General features: G+C 41.0%; 1 protein-coding gene across 5 annotated transcripts in view; it reads right to left on the reverse strand.

Moving 5' to 3' along the window:
• TBC1D5 (TBC1 domain family member 5) overlaps positions 1-14,386 on the reverse strand; it is an 802,157-nt gene that overhangs the window by 727,379 nt on the left and 60,392 nt on the right. For 4 of the 5 annotated variants that reach the window (XM_077491382.1, XM_077491385.1, XM_077491383.1 and 1 more), the window contains exon 2: positions 13,371-13,435. The exons of the other annotated variant lie outside the window; for it this stretch is intronic. The gene's annotated coding sequence lies outside the window, so the exon portion shown is untranslated. The remainder of the gene's footprint in view (positions 1-13,370; positions 13,436-14,386) is intronic. 5 annotated transcript variants of the gene reach the window in all.

A 14,386-nucleotide genomic window follows, 5' to 3' on the forward strand; every position in this document is an offset into this window, starting at 1 on the left:
ACACACACATAGTATCTCACAAAAGTGAGTACACCCTTCACGTTTTTGTAAACATCTTTTCACATGACAACACTGAAGAAATTACACTTTGATACAATGTAAGGTAGGGAGTCTATGCCTCTTCCTGTCCCGGCGTGCTGTCTCTGGGACCGTGTGTTTCCCAGCAGACCATTCCCATTGCGCTGCGCGGCTTGCGCATGCGCAGTAGGGAACCGGGAACTGAAGCCGCAACGTTCACTTCCTGATTCCCTCACCGAGAATGGCGCCGGCAGCAGCCGAGCGATTGTTCGTACTCGGTTGTGGACATCGCAGGACTCCAGGAAAGGTAAGTGCCCATTTATTAAAAGTCAGCAGCTGCAGTATTTGTAGCAGCTGACTTTAAAAAAAAAAATAATAATTTGCCGGACTCCCTCTTTAATGAATGCACATTTTTATTAATGTGTGTATTTATTAACTTTTACAAAAGGTGGACTAGATGGACTATGCCTTTAAATAAGAACCTAAACCAAACGTATAGCTGTTCTTTAAATTGTTAAACATTTAATGTTAATGAAGCTAATGTATACAAGCAAGAAAAAAAATAGCCAATATAGTTGGTCAAAAAGGAAAATGACTGCTGAGTGGTGAGAAAAGATAAGTCAAACCCAAACTGAGTTCTAGACAAGTCTGGATATACAGAGGAGGAACTGGAGGCATTAAACAAAGAATACAATTACTATATGCAGCTAATATGGGTATTCAAAAATCAAAAAACCCACGCATGTATAAACACGTAGCTCAATGAAAATGAAAAGCAGGTAAAATTGTACATCCCCGTGTTTGATCATTTATTTAAATGTTAGTTTTCTGGGGTCATACAAGTCATATTAGCTGCGATCATTATTGTAAACAACCCACGTATATCTTAAATCTACACTAGAACAAAAAAAAAAAAAAAAAACAGTACGACAATGCACTTTCCAGGCTGCTTGTACCATATTTCTATTAATTATGTGGAGGAAATACACTGAAAATAAAATCACATCCAAAATCCATTTTTGATGTAAGCGAGTCTTATCTCATTAAATCAGCATCTATGATTAAAACAGAGATCATTTTTGGTACATAATGTATTGCATTGTTAGAGCAGCATCTGTTTGTTGCGAAGCATAACACATTTTTCAGCTTTAAGAAACTCTAATCATATGGAAAGAACAATCCAAACTTTGATGATATTACAAGTATGCCTTTTGCTTCCAAATGTATATTTCTTGAATTTTTTTTTTTTTTTTTTTTTTTTAGAAACTCAAAAAAGCTGCAAGCATTCTATTAACAATTTCTGCTAATATTGCAATATAAAGTGTTATCAGCTGTATATGCGGACAGTTAACAACAGGTTCATAACGTGGAATTAACATATCTCCCGTATTCCAGATGAATATATTTATGTGTTGTGCTCATTTGTTTTCTACTTTGGAATGCTGCTCATTAAATAGCACACTTGTTCATAGCTAAACAGATGTCCAGTAGTTACTTGCAGAAGATTTAGTAATGAGTGGTAGAGCTGCACGATTCTGGCCAAAATGAGAATCACGTTTTTTTTTTGCTTAGGGTAAAGATCACGATTCTCGCGGTGTAAAATCTTTCACATTATACAAAAAAATTGGGATAACTTTACTGGTTAGTTGTTTTTTTTTTTTTTTTATTCCTTAAAGTGTAATTTTTTTCCCAAAAAATTGCATTTGAATGACTGCTGCGCAAATACAGAGTGACATAAAATATTGCAACAAGCACCATTTTATTCTCTAGGGTCTCCTAAAAAAAAAAAAAAAATTTATATATATATATATATATATATATATATATATAAATAAAGACATAGATGATCGAGTTTTGGGGAGTGGAACTTGACTGGCCCACACAGAGTCCTGACCTCAACCAGATAGAACACCTTTATGATGAAATAGAGGGGAGACTGCAAGCCAGGCCATCTCGTCCAACAACAGTGCCTGACCCCACAAATGCGCTTCTGGAAGGATGGTCAAACATTCTCTTAGACACACTCCTAAACCTTGTGGGCATAAGAGTTGAAGCTGTTATAGCTACAAAGGGTGGGCCAAGTCAACATTGAACCCTACGGACTAAGACTGGGATACCATTATAGTTCATGTGTGTGTTTGTGTGTAAATGCAGGTGTCCCAATACTTTTTGATAATATAGTGTATGTGTACAGCTTAGTTACTAATACCATTGCTCTCTGCACCAAGTCAGTTCACAATTAGGGTCAGAGGAGAGACGTTGTTACTAGCTACACAATTTTATCCACAGATAAGCCTGGGTTTAGACTTGTAATTGAGGGGCAGTAAATAACTCTCAAGCTGCAAATGCAGCAGATGGAGATGTACATGTTACAGCCACTGTGCAAAGCTTGGCAAAGATGATCCTCCCTCTTCGCACTCAATGGGCAGTACCGTCAACTGAACGTGACACCTAATCAACTGAATGGGGCCACCCCACAATGGCATACAATGTCATGGTGGCACGGGTGTAAAATTGCCTGCGAGATGACAAACACTTCCTCCACCTGTCAAATGTCCAATGTGGGTTGCTCTTTAGAGATCAACACATGTATAAACAAGCCTTTACATATAGAAAAAATTATTACAATGTCCTCTTTTTAACTAAGGGTCCATTCGCACGGTATGAAAAACGGACATACGTGTAAGTCTATGGGCTAGATGGGGGTTAGCAGACAATCATCCGCGGACATCCACCTCTGTCGAGTTCTGTTTTTTGAGACGGAAGAGGAAGAAAACCCTATTTTTCTTCCGTTTAAAAAAATGGAACAGATGAAAAACGGATGTTAGCGGACGACATCCGCTTACCTCTGATCCATCGACATCCTCTTTTCATCCAAAACATGGACGTTCGTTTTTTTAGTCCATGCCCGTGTGAAAGGACCCTAAATATTGTTGACAGCCCTGAGGCTAGCAATGATCATTAGAGATGGCTTGCGTATCGCCAGGCGGTCGGTTCGCCGCAAATTTTGCGTGTTCGCGATTCGCCAAACCAGCGGACTTCTGGCGCTGTTCGCCCGGCGGACATATGCGTTTACATTGTGAAAGAACTCTGACCCATGATGACACATCCATCATGGGGTACAGGACAGCCAATTGAGACATTTCAGCACATGGACAATTGGACATTCCCCCTACCTTATAAATAGACCTGATCTGGCGGCCATTTTACATTCTGTCTTATGTCAGTGTGGGGACAGGACGCTGTGTGGAGCAGGGAGAGACTGTAGTGACACAAATCACTAGCTATTAGGTCCGCAAAAGTCCTTTTAAGGACTGGTATAGGTGTACAGTATATAGGGTTCTGGTGCACTGCTGTGCTGGTGATTGCTGAGTGCACTGCTGACTGATTCTGCAGCTGTCTTTTGTCAGTGTAGGGACAGGACGCTGTGTGGAGCAGGGACAGTCAGTTTAATCACTAGCTATTACTATTAGGTCCACAAATGTCCTTTTAAGGACTGGTATAGGTGTACAGTATATAGGGTGCTGGTGATTGCTGAGTGCACTGCTGTCCGATTCTGCAGCTGTCTTTTGACAGTGTAGGGACTGAGGGACAGTCTGCAAATCACTAGCTACTAGGTCCACAAAGGTCCTTTTAAGGACTGGTATAGGTGTACAGTATATAGGGTTGTACATGTATAATCTACTTTCTTTCAAATATAGAAAGATTATTATACTTGACTGCTGCCCGATTCTGCAACTGTCTTTTATAAGTGTTGGGACTGAGGGACAGTTTCTATCATGGTGCTGGTGCTCTCTATCACGGTGCTGGTGTCAGTGCTTTCTTTCACGGTGCTGGTGTCAGTGCTCTCTTTCACGGTGCTGGTGTCAGTGCTCTCAATCATGGTTCAGGTGATCGTCTCCTGCACCATCTTCATAGCCTGCCCTGACCTTTCCTCTCCTCCATGGCCTTCATGCGCTCCTAAATTGTCAAAATTTCACAGATAAAAAAAGAATGCTTGTTGTTGTCGATCCCAGATTCACTTAATACTTTTGTTATGTCAGTGTCCATGTGGTGGGACTATGTGCGCACATCTAGTAAGTATTTTGTGGCTGAAAATATGACCTGTAGGTTTTTAAGGTTCGCCTGCCATTAAAGTCAATGGGGCCCGCCGCAAACTTTGTGGTTCGTGAACTTTTGGCCACGCTCGCGGCCCCCGTCGGAAGTTCGTCCATCATGCTGAAAGCATGCAATGAGACAATTGGACACTGAATTAATAGGCTATTCACTTTACAAGAGAATTTTCACTTTGCAAGAGTTTTTTCTCTTAGCTTAGTGAATGTGTCGAAAATTCGCTTTCCAAAAAATACCCAATCATGTGCCACGTATGTTTACTTGTGCATTGGATAAGGGAGGTCAACAAAGTTTTATTCAATTAACAAGGCTAATGGCCCATACACTCAATCAGAAAATCAGACGATAGATCGTCAGGTTTTTTTTTCATGCTAGTTGCATATCGAAAATGGAGAGGTTACAAAAGTGATGAAATTTCTCGTACAACAGAATAAAAAAAATCAGAAGTGATGTCATGTGTTGTAGTGCATTTCCATTTTTACATTCACATTTTTTAATCAGCCCTCTTCCCATTGCCATTTGAGACTCCAGGACTAAAACAAATAGTTGAGCCTGTACCCCATCTATTTCTTGTGAGTGTTCATGTTCACTGTGCCATTAAAAACCCATCTTAATACTGCACTTAGGTGGCGCTTCCTTCTGTTCTCTCCCCTTTTTTTCTGCACACAGAGCCAGCTCTCTGAGGACAGCAGCCGCCGTTATCATATTATTACCACCTTTTGGAATATTGCAATCATTTCTAAGAACTCATGACCCCCCTTTCAAAAAATATCCAGTATCAGTGGTTTTACCAGTATTTTAATTTATTTGAATTGATACCAATTGATCTTATTGTTTATTTACACTGTATTCTTAGTTATTGTTACTATTGTCTGCACAGAACTGTACTGGAACCTAGCAAATTGTATCAAAAAGGCACTGGAACTGCGTCTAGGGTGAACTGTAACTGATCTGGAATGTATGAGTGCATTTTTGTGCTCTGAACTGGCCCTAAAAATGCATGCACGGTGTTTTCCAATGGCTCTAGTTCACACCAGTGCAGTCAGTTCCCGGTGCAGAAACGGACCGGAATCTGACTGGAACTGACCGCATTGGTGTGAACTAGAGCCATTGGAATACTCTATAAGATAAACGTAGACCCCTTTCACACTGAGCCGCAGCAGCGGCAAAGCGCAGCTCATTTTTGGCTGGATTCACACCTATGCAGTTTTAGTGCTTTTTGCATTTTGCCGATTTACACTACAGTCCATTCCACAAGGTTTCCTATGGAACACGTTCTGTAGTGTAAATCCGCAAAATGCAAATAGGTGTGAATCCAGCCTTAGAGGGGCTTTACCGCTGTTTAAGCACCACTTTGGTGCTGCTTTAGAAGCCGCTAGCGGGGAGCTTTTACCCCCAAAGAAGGGGTTAAAAACGCCCATGTTGCAGCCCTTCCGAAGCGCTGTCCATTTATTTCAATGGGCAGGGTGTTTTGAGAGCGATGTATACAGCAGCCCCAAACCGCTCCAAAGATGCTGCTTGCAGGACTTTTCCTAACGTCCCACAAGCGCACCGCCCCAGTGTGAAAAGTCACGCTGAAATGAATGGGAGGCAGTTTTCACGCGCTATTTAGAGGCTATTTCTAGCGCTAAAATGCCTGAAAACCGCCTCAGCGTGAAAGGGGTCCTACAATCATTTTTATACAATCACTATTAGACTGTACTTTTTTTTAATGCTGTGTGTGAAGATATTAGATTAAAGTATCTTGCAGTCAAAACATTAAAAAATAAAACTGCACAAAAAGACTACATATGTGTGTGGCCAGATTTAGCCTTGTGTTACTAAATAGCCACCAAAAATAGAAAGACTTTTTTTATTACAGCTAAATACGTTGTTTCATCGTGGAATTTTAGTACATTTATGTACTCGGCAACTGACACACTTCATTAATATTAAAACTTGCTAGGAAAACTGTTAAGTATCAGTGAAAATATTTGCAAAATGAATATGAAATTGTCATAAAAAGCCCACTGGAACTTAATTAAAAGGGACATTATTATTTCTTTCCTTCTCTCACTTACTTGTCTGTTTAAAAAATATTAGTCTCAAACAAAATTCCAGTATTTCAGTCAGCTACTTCAGGCGGCTAATAAAATCTATATCAAATCCTATAATTTCTTGCTGCGAAGCCTGTCATCTTAACAAAGAAGCCAGTGCTCAGGCCCCGGGAATATATTTTTAGGCCCGCTCACACTGGAGCGACATGAAAGTCGTGCGACTGTCGAACCGACTTTGTCCTGCATAAATTCCATGCGCCTTTAATGAATAGGATTGGTTTTTGACTGAGAAAATAAACACAGCATGGGGTTATCCCCCCAAAATTTGCACCAGACCCTTCAGGTATAAAAAAAAAAAAAAAAAAAAAAGTATAATATACATAGTATACTGATCAAAATATAGAGCAAAACTGATCTCAAGGCTATTTTATAATTTCAGTGATTAGTAGTAGGCAGATGTCCTTATTAATTCAGTAGTAGACAAATATTTGTAAATTAAAATTTAAATGGGCAGTTTTTGGGCCTGGAGATCGAGGGACGTAAAACCTAGCTCGGTCAACTCCCTGACGGGTCCTGTAGTCTTTTGTGCTGAGAATGGTGGACACCTCTCCTCATCAATCCTCATAAGGATCCTTCAGACTTTTTGGCTTAGGAACTATGCAGGAGGACGAAGTATTCTCATATTGGAGGCAACAGACTGCTGAAATATGCATTTCCATCAATAGAATGATTGTGTTTTGTTTTTTTTCTAATAAAATTGAAAATATTAATTGCCAGGAGAAATGATTCCTTCCGATTGTACTTATGAGCTATGTACAGATACAAAATTGTATGTCCTGTTGCACAAATTCACCTAGGCCAGGGATATGCAATTAGCGGACCTCCAGCTGTTGCAGAACTACAAGTCCCATGAGGCATAGCGAGACTCCGACAGCCACAAGCATGACAACAAGAGGCAGAGGCATTATGGGACTTGTAGTTTTGCAACAGCTGGAGATCCGGTGATTGCATATCCCTGACCTAGGCCATCAAGAAGCAAGACCTCCCACCACAGTTAAATCAGTCTAAAAAAAGTATTTTTAAAAAACACACCGGAAATATACATTTTTAGACCGATTTGTTGTCCTGTCTGCGCTATAGCAGCATATACTTGAACTCAGTCTATAGTTTTTATCAATTCTTCTATCAGATTACAGGGGGCCCCACACCCTTCGGGGGAAATTTATTCCTTTGGACTCACATGATTATGTCCTGGGTAAGACAGCATACGGAGGATACCGCCACACATGTTGTATTTACCACATTCAATGACGTCAAATGTTTATTGTATCTTCTCTCTTTTATTTGTAGTATGATATTGATTTCTGCTCTATAACATTATATGTAAAAGGTTCCTGAGGAAGCGGTGACTATTTCTGCGAAACACGTCGAGCATGCAATGCACAGTTGGTATATGGTCAATTGGTAATGTCAGCTTCTCCGGTGTCACCTCATCTGTGAACATATAGAATTACATACCTCCTCCTTTTTTTTAAAGATATGAATGTTTTAACATAATAAAATTTCAACTTTTTATAAATATATAGTGTATCCCAAGCTCTTGTATGATACCATAAAAGTCCATTATAGCCTCAGTTCAATTTTCTCCATGTATATTTGTTAGGACATAGGTAACCCTGTCTCTATATTTATAACTTTTTTGTTGGCACTTTTTCCAAGGATAAAGCAATACTTCCCAAACAATAAAGTTTATTTCTATTTTTCTCCTTTTATCTTCTAATCAGCCAGATTTTTGTATGGCCTTTTTTTTCTCTTGTATTTTTACCTTTTTAGATATTTCTATGCACTGCCTGCCTAAGGATATTAAATGACAAAATATATTAAGTGGCTTCTGTGTACTAAACTTAGAATTCCTAATCCTAGAGAGATTATTGCATTGCCTTTCCTGTGCCTGTATGCTCAGTTGTAAATTTGCTTTTAATCTGTATAACACTGCATCATATGGCTGCTATTTACATGCAGATTTGCGTCAGAGTGTGGAAGATACTACATCTTCCAGCCAGGGTGCTTTGTGCGTTTGTGTATTGTTACCCAACAAATCAGTCAGCAAGTGACAAGCTACCCTAAACAATATGTCTGGTGTGTGTGGGAAGGGGTGGAAAGGTGAAAGTGTGCAAGGCTTCCAGCTCACAGGTTAGGTTTGTATACCTCAATAGCATGTGTATACTACCTAGATGCTCCACAACCCTTTGTCTCCCTGCAAAGGTAAAGCATAATGGACTACTATGCCTCGCATAGTAGCCCATTATGTGTCAGTTACCTGACACAGGAGCCAGCGATGTCACCCCTGTCGTCTGGAGCGTCCATCTTTTTCCGGGTATCGCTGCTCCAGCCACTCACAGCGCCAGAGCAGTGATGACGTCATTCCCGCGCATGCGCACGGGAGCCGCCACTAACAGCATATCGCCGTTAGCAGCGGCATGCTGCTAAAGGTGATACTGCGCACCGCTGTTTACGGCGCATGCGCTGTAGACAGCAGTGCCTGTCTTTTAGTAAATATCTCCTAAACCGTGTAGGTTTAGGAGATATTTCTTGGACCTACAGGTAAGCCTTAATATAGGCTTACCTGTAGGTCAAAGTGGTTTGTAAGGGTTTACAAACAAATTGGAAAACCTTCCAACAGATTGCTAAAATAGAACAACATCTGAGATTCTGGAGAGAAGGAGAATGTCAGTGAAGAGATTGCCAATTAGTCTGGAAATTTTTTTCATTGACGACCTATGGGGGTTGATTTACTAAAACTGGAGAATGCTAAATCTGGTACCGCTGTGCATGGAGTCCAACCAGCTTCTAACTTGTTCAATAAGGCTTTGGGTCGCTTTTCCATGGGCAGTCCGCGCGGCAGACTCTGCTTTGCTCAGCAGGGGATCGATCCGCTAATCCCTGCTGAGTAGGTGGATGACGGGTCCGTCTCTGCTCACTGTGCTCAGACAGACCTGTCAGAGCCCCGTTCTCCTCTATGGGGAGATCGGATGAAAACAGACCACCTGTCCGTTTTCTTCCGATTCGCCAGACAGATGGAAAATAGGGTCTCCATCCGTCTGGATTTCACAGACAGAATCAGATCGGATAGCAGTGGGTGTCAGAGGACATGTCACCACTGACATCCATTGCTTCATAGGAGTGAATGGAGGCTCTGATCTTTGACCGCCCCGTGTGAAAGGGGCCTTTGACAAAAAAAAAAACTGGAAGCCGATTGGTTAGTATGCAGAGCTGCACCAGATTTGGACTCCCCAATTTTAGAAAATCAAGCCCAAACGATGCCTAGAATGGCAAGGGAATTATCAACACTAAAAATCCAGAAACATTCCAAAGCACTTTTTAAAGATGTAATTCAGCAGACAGGAATTTAGAATTAAAGTGTTACTAAACCCAGGACCCTGCTTTCACTATATCTGATCTCTCACAGTACACAGAAATGCAATTATTTTAGTAAATATAAACTGCGAAATACCTTTTCTCATCAGAAGTATAGAGCAGTCTTATGACTTCTATCAGTGTCCAACTGAGTACAGGTTAAAGCTTGTAGGAGGAGTTTTTATTCTACTCTAACTGTCCTATGAGGCCGCATGACCCTGACCCTCTGTCTGGACAGTGCTGATTGGCCCTGCGCTGATCACATGCACCTTCCCAAGAAAACAAAAACTTTCTAGCAATACACATCAAACAGAGCATGTGCAGACTGCCCCCAAGGTTCTGTACTATCAGCAGATGGATTGAGGACAGTGGGAAAAAAAAGGGAAGATCAGAGAAATCAGGATCAAATAGCCTTTTTTCACAATGTGAAGGATTAACCTCTTAGGTTCCACAGTGAGTATAACAGGCATGCTTTACTGCATATACAGATTGATTTTATTGTTGTCGGTTTAGTAACACTTTAAAGAAAAACCAAACAGAATACTCCAGAAAAGTCTACAGAAGTTAAAAAAATAAAAATAAAGCAATGAATATCTTGTTTTTTCCCAGGAAAGCCTGGACAAAATCATTATATCTGTAAAGACTAGTCCGTATATCAATATCCTGCATACATTTTAAAATCATTTCTACCAATCGTCAACTTTAGGAGTTTAAAAAAACCCAAGCCTTTGCTGATATCTTTATCTAGATCACAAACATTACAACACATATCAATAAATCATACAAAATAGTAACAGAAAAAGCAGGTGTACGACACTAAACCATTCATTTGTCCAGCAAAACGATAAGCAGGGAACATAGATCCTGAATAAACTGGGTGAAGGCACCATCTAATCAGAATTCAATCTTCACTGAGGCTTCATTTGAAATCTCTCTGACAGCATTGCTACTAGCATGGCCAAAGGCGAGCCGCCTCTATAAAAGGTAACAAAACATCAAGTGTTTGACCTGTTAAACATAAAGCATATGAAACATACGGAGTACCTTACAAAGATCAAAAAATGTATGAGCGTGTATACAGTGAGTATAGAAAATAATCACCCCCCTTTAACCGCTTCACCCCCGAAAAATTTGGCTGCTGAATTACCAGGCCACTTTTTGAAATTCGGCACTGCGTCACTTTAACTGACAACTGCGCAGTTGTGCGGCGCTGCACCCAAACAAAATTGATTTCCTTTTTTTCCCACAAATAGAGCTTTCTTTTGGTGGTATATGATCATCTCTGCGTTTAAAAATGTTTGCGCTATAAACAAAAAAAGAGCGACAATTTTGAAAAAAATTATTTCTCAGTTTAGGCCGTTATGTATTCTTCTACATATTTTTGGTAATAACAATCGCAATAAGTGTATATTGATTGGTTTGCGCAAAAGTTATAGCATCTACAAAATAGGGGATAGATTAGAGCATTTTTTTTTTTTTTTTACTAGTAATGGCGATGATCTGCGATTTTTATCGGGATTGCGACATTATGGTGGACATCGGAGCCTTTTGACCCATTTTTTGGGACCATTGGTATTAATAGAGTCATCAGTGCTATGAAAATGCACTGATTACTGTAAAAATGTCACTGGCAGGGAACGGGTTAACATTAGGGGGCGATCAAGTGGTTAACTGTGTTCCCTCTCTGTGTTCTAACTGAAGGGGGGAGGGGGCCGTCTAGTGGAGATGACAGATCACTGTTCATACTTCGTAGTCTCTACTCCCCTCAGAGAACCAGGATCACGCACAGATTCCGCATAGGCTCAGGGGGCACGCAGCGGGCGTGCACCCCGCTAGTGGCCACAGGGCGAATCGACGTAACATAACGTTGTTTCGCCCAGCCGTGCCATTCCACCACAGTAACACTGTGGTGGCTGGTCGGCATGTGGTTACAACAATCACATTTTGTTGCTTTGCAGCTTGAAATGAGGACCGATGCAGTTTATGTTTTATCCAGCTGTATTTACTCAGTGCAAATTCTAACATCCAAGTAAAGGCTATAACACCAACATATCAGAAAAAGAATCACCCCTTTGTGTCAGTATTTTATTGAACCACCTTTTGCTTTAAATACAGCCTTTAGGCTACTTTCACACTGGGGCGTAGCGGGCTCTGTCGGTAAAGCGGAGCTATATTTAGCGGCGCTTTACCGTCGTTTTAGCGGCACTATTCGGCCGCTATCGGGGCAGGTTTAACCCCCACTAGTGCCCAAAAAAGGGTTAAAACCGCCCGCAAAGCGGTGCTTTGCAGGTGGGTTTGCAGTGCTGCCCCACTGTTTTCTATGGGAAGTAACGCTTTAGGAGCGGTAAATACACCGCTCCTACAGCGCTCCAAAGATGCGGCCTGCAAAGTGCCCCAGTGTGAAAGGGGTCTTAGTCTGTTAGGATATGTCTCTACTAACTTTTTACATCTAGACTTGGCAATATTTGCCAACTCTTGCTTGCAGAACTGATCAAGTTCAGTTAAATATTTAATGGTGACCGTTTGTGGATTGCAGTCTTCAAGTCATTCTACAGATTTTCAGTGGGTTTTAAAGTGGTTGAATACCCTGCTTTTACATTTGCTATCTACAGGTAAGCCTATAATAAGGGCTTACTTGTAGGTAAAATGAATATCTCCTAAACCTGTATGGTTTAGGAGATATTCACTTTGCATGCATCCGCTGACGTCAGCGGCACATATGCTCTTAAGGTTCGGTGGATGCTGCCAGAAAATCAGAGCTCCTTGCCGGAAAGTGGACTCAGAGTGACATCATAGCGGCTCCAGCCACTCACAGCGCCGGAGCCGCGAACCCGGAAGAAATGCAGAGGGAACACATCAGCTCCCTCAGCGGTGGCCCAGGAGGCGATGCCGGCGCTTCGTTCTAAGGTAAGAACTTCATAATGAGCAAGTATGCAGTGTTTTTGGCACAATACTTACACGTGCAAAATAATTTACTCCAACATGGAAGAAGTCTTCTAATTAACTCTATTTTTCTTATCACCACCATAGAATTTTAATGAATTTGCCATAGCATCAGAATGTCACAAAAACTACATGAATTTGTTGCACGTTTTGGAAATGCCAAGAAAACTGCCACACTGCTTTCAACAATTTGACAAAGGACTTTTTAATATGGTTACGCCACCAGAAAACTGTCACAAATGCTTAATTAAATCGGTCCAAAATGTTTTAGGTAAACATGAAATAATGCATATTAATAATCTGTAGTCTTCTTTTAAACCAGTGGTTCTCAACCTGGGGGTCGGGACCCCCTCGAGGGTCGAATGACAATTTGCCAGGGGTCACCGAATCCTGGTTTGTCCCTGGAGCCCGTGGCTGCTCAGCTGGGATGTTCCTGGAGCCCGTTGGTTCCTGGATCACCTGCTGGTGGCACCCCTGCAAGAGCTATGGACAGGCACACAGATCCATTGGGACCGACTACTGGCTCCACACCACCCAAAATAAAGACAATGATCAAGAACACATCAGTACAAGTTTCTAAAATGTAAATAAAATTTCTTTTCACCACGCTACCAAGCAAGCTATAAACAGCAACAAAAGTAGAAGAGTTTTTTTTCTTTATTCTGCCAACACGTTCTAAAGCTCCTGAAGCATTGTGGGATCTCTAATCATACAACATTTCCCAGGGGTTACCAGTACAGATGTTACAGAACACCCCAAAAAGTCTCCATTAGCAACAAATTATACTTTTACAGATGTACGCCACTATTTTTATTTTATTTTCTATTTGTTTAGAAACATTACCTTGCCAGCTGCACACCTCCCACAGGGCTCCGCTGATTGCAAAGCACAACCTGTCCACCTTCTCCCTAAGAAAGACACAAACATGTTTAGTTGTATACCAGTCATAATTAATCTGAAAGGGTCTCTACGGATGGGAGTGTGTAAGGCTCTTCATCTAAAGATTTGTGTGTGCAAGTATTCACTATGCAAAACGGCTTCTACCCAGCATAAAAAAAAAACAAAAAAACTCATATGAAACAACTTAAAAGCAGTAATAAATTCCAAAACAAACACGTAACATATTGCAGCTTACCAATTCCTAAGGCTTAATGTACGCGGGACGCGTTTACAACCTAACTTGACAGATAGTAACCCACGTCTAAAACGTCCGTTTTGCCGCCTTTAAATGCAGCGTTTAGCCGCATTTGCATTTAGAAGCGTTTAAAAAAAATGTATCTTTTTTTTTCAAAATAGCCCAAAAAGCCTGTAAACAAAACTCGGCTAAAGGCGAGTTACCACGTTTAGCGTCTGAAATGTTGGAAACTTCGACGTCTGAATTCATTTTTTTCCCCTTCAAAGAAAAGCCTATAAAAAGCAACTGCCTAAAAACAACATTAAACAAATGTACACATAAGATAACACTGGATGAGTTCAGGGGTAGCTGAAAAAAAGCAGCCAACTGCCTCTGAACGTCCGTTAACCAGCAGCAGTGCACATGGGGTGCCCCCCCCCACCGTTATTTTCACATGGTGATCGGGTCAGTGAGTCTGTTATTTTTCCAACTTCCTAGCTGTCCATCAAAAGTGTCTGTTAGAGGGTTGAGACATACTATTTAAAGTGGTCGTACAACCACTTTTTCCTATATTAAAGTGGATGTAAACCCGGTTTTTATGTAGAGTATAAGATTTCCTATCATTTGGGCCCAGTCTTGCCACAAAGAGCTAATCCAGCTAATCCAGCTCTGAGCAAACATTTTACAGTGAAATCGATTCATTTAGTTTTGCTGTGATTAGCTGTGACTGGCCACAGCTGATCAC

Source organism: Lithobates pipiens, unplaced genomic scaffold, assembly GCF_037356315.1.
Source record: "Lithobates pipiens isolate NorthernLeopardFrog02 unplaced genomic scaffold, aLitPip1_a1.2 Scaffold_19, whole genome shotgun sequence".
NCBI lineage: Eukaryota > Metazoa > Chordata > Amphibia > Anura > Ranidae > Lithobates > Lithobates pipiens.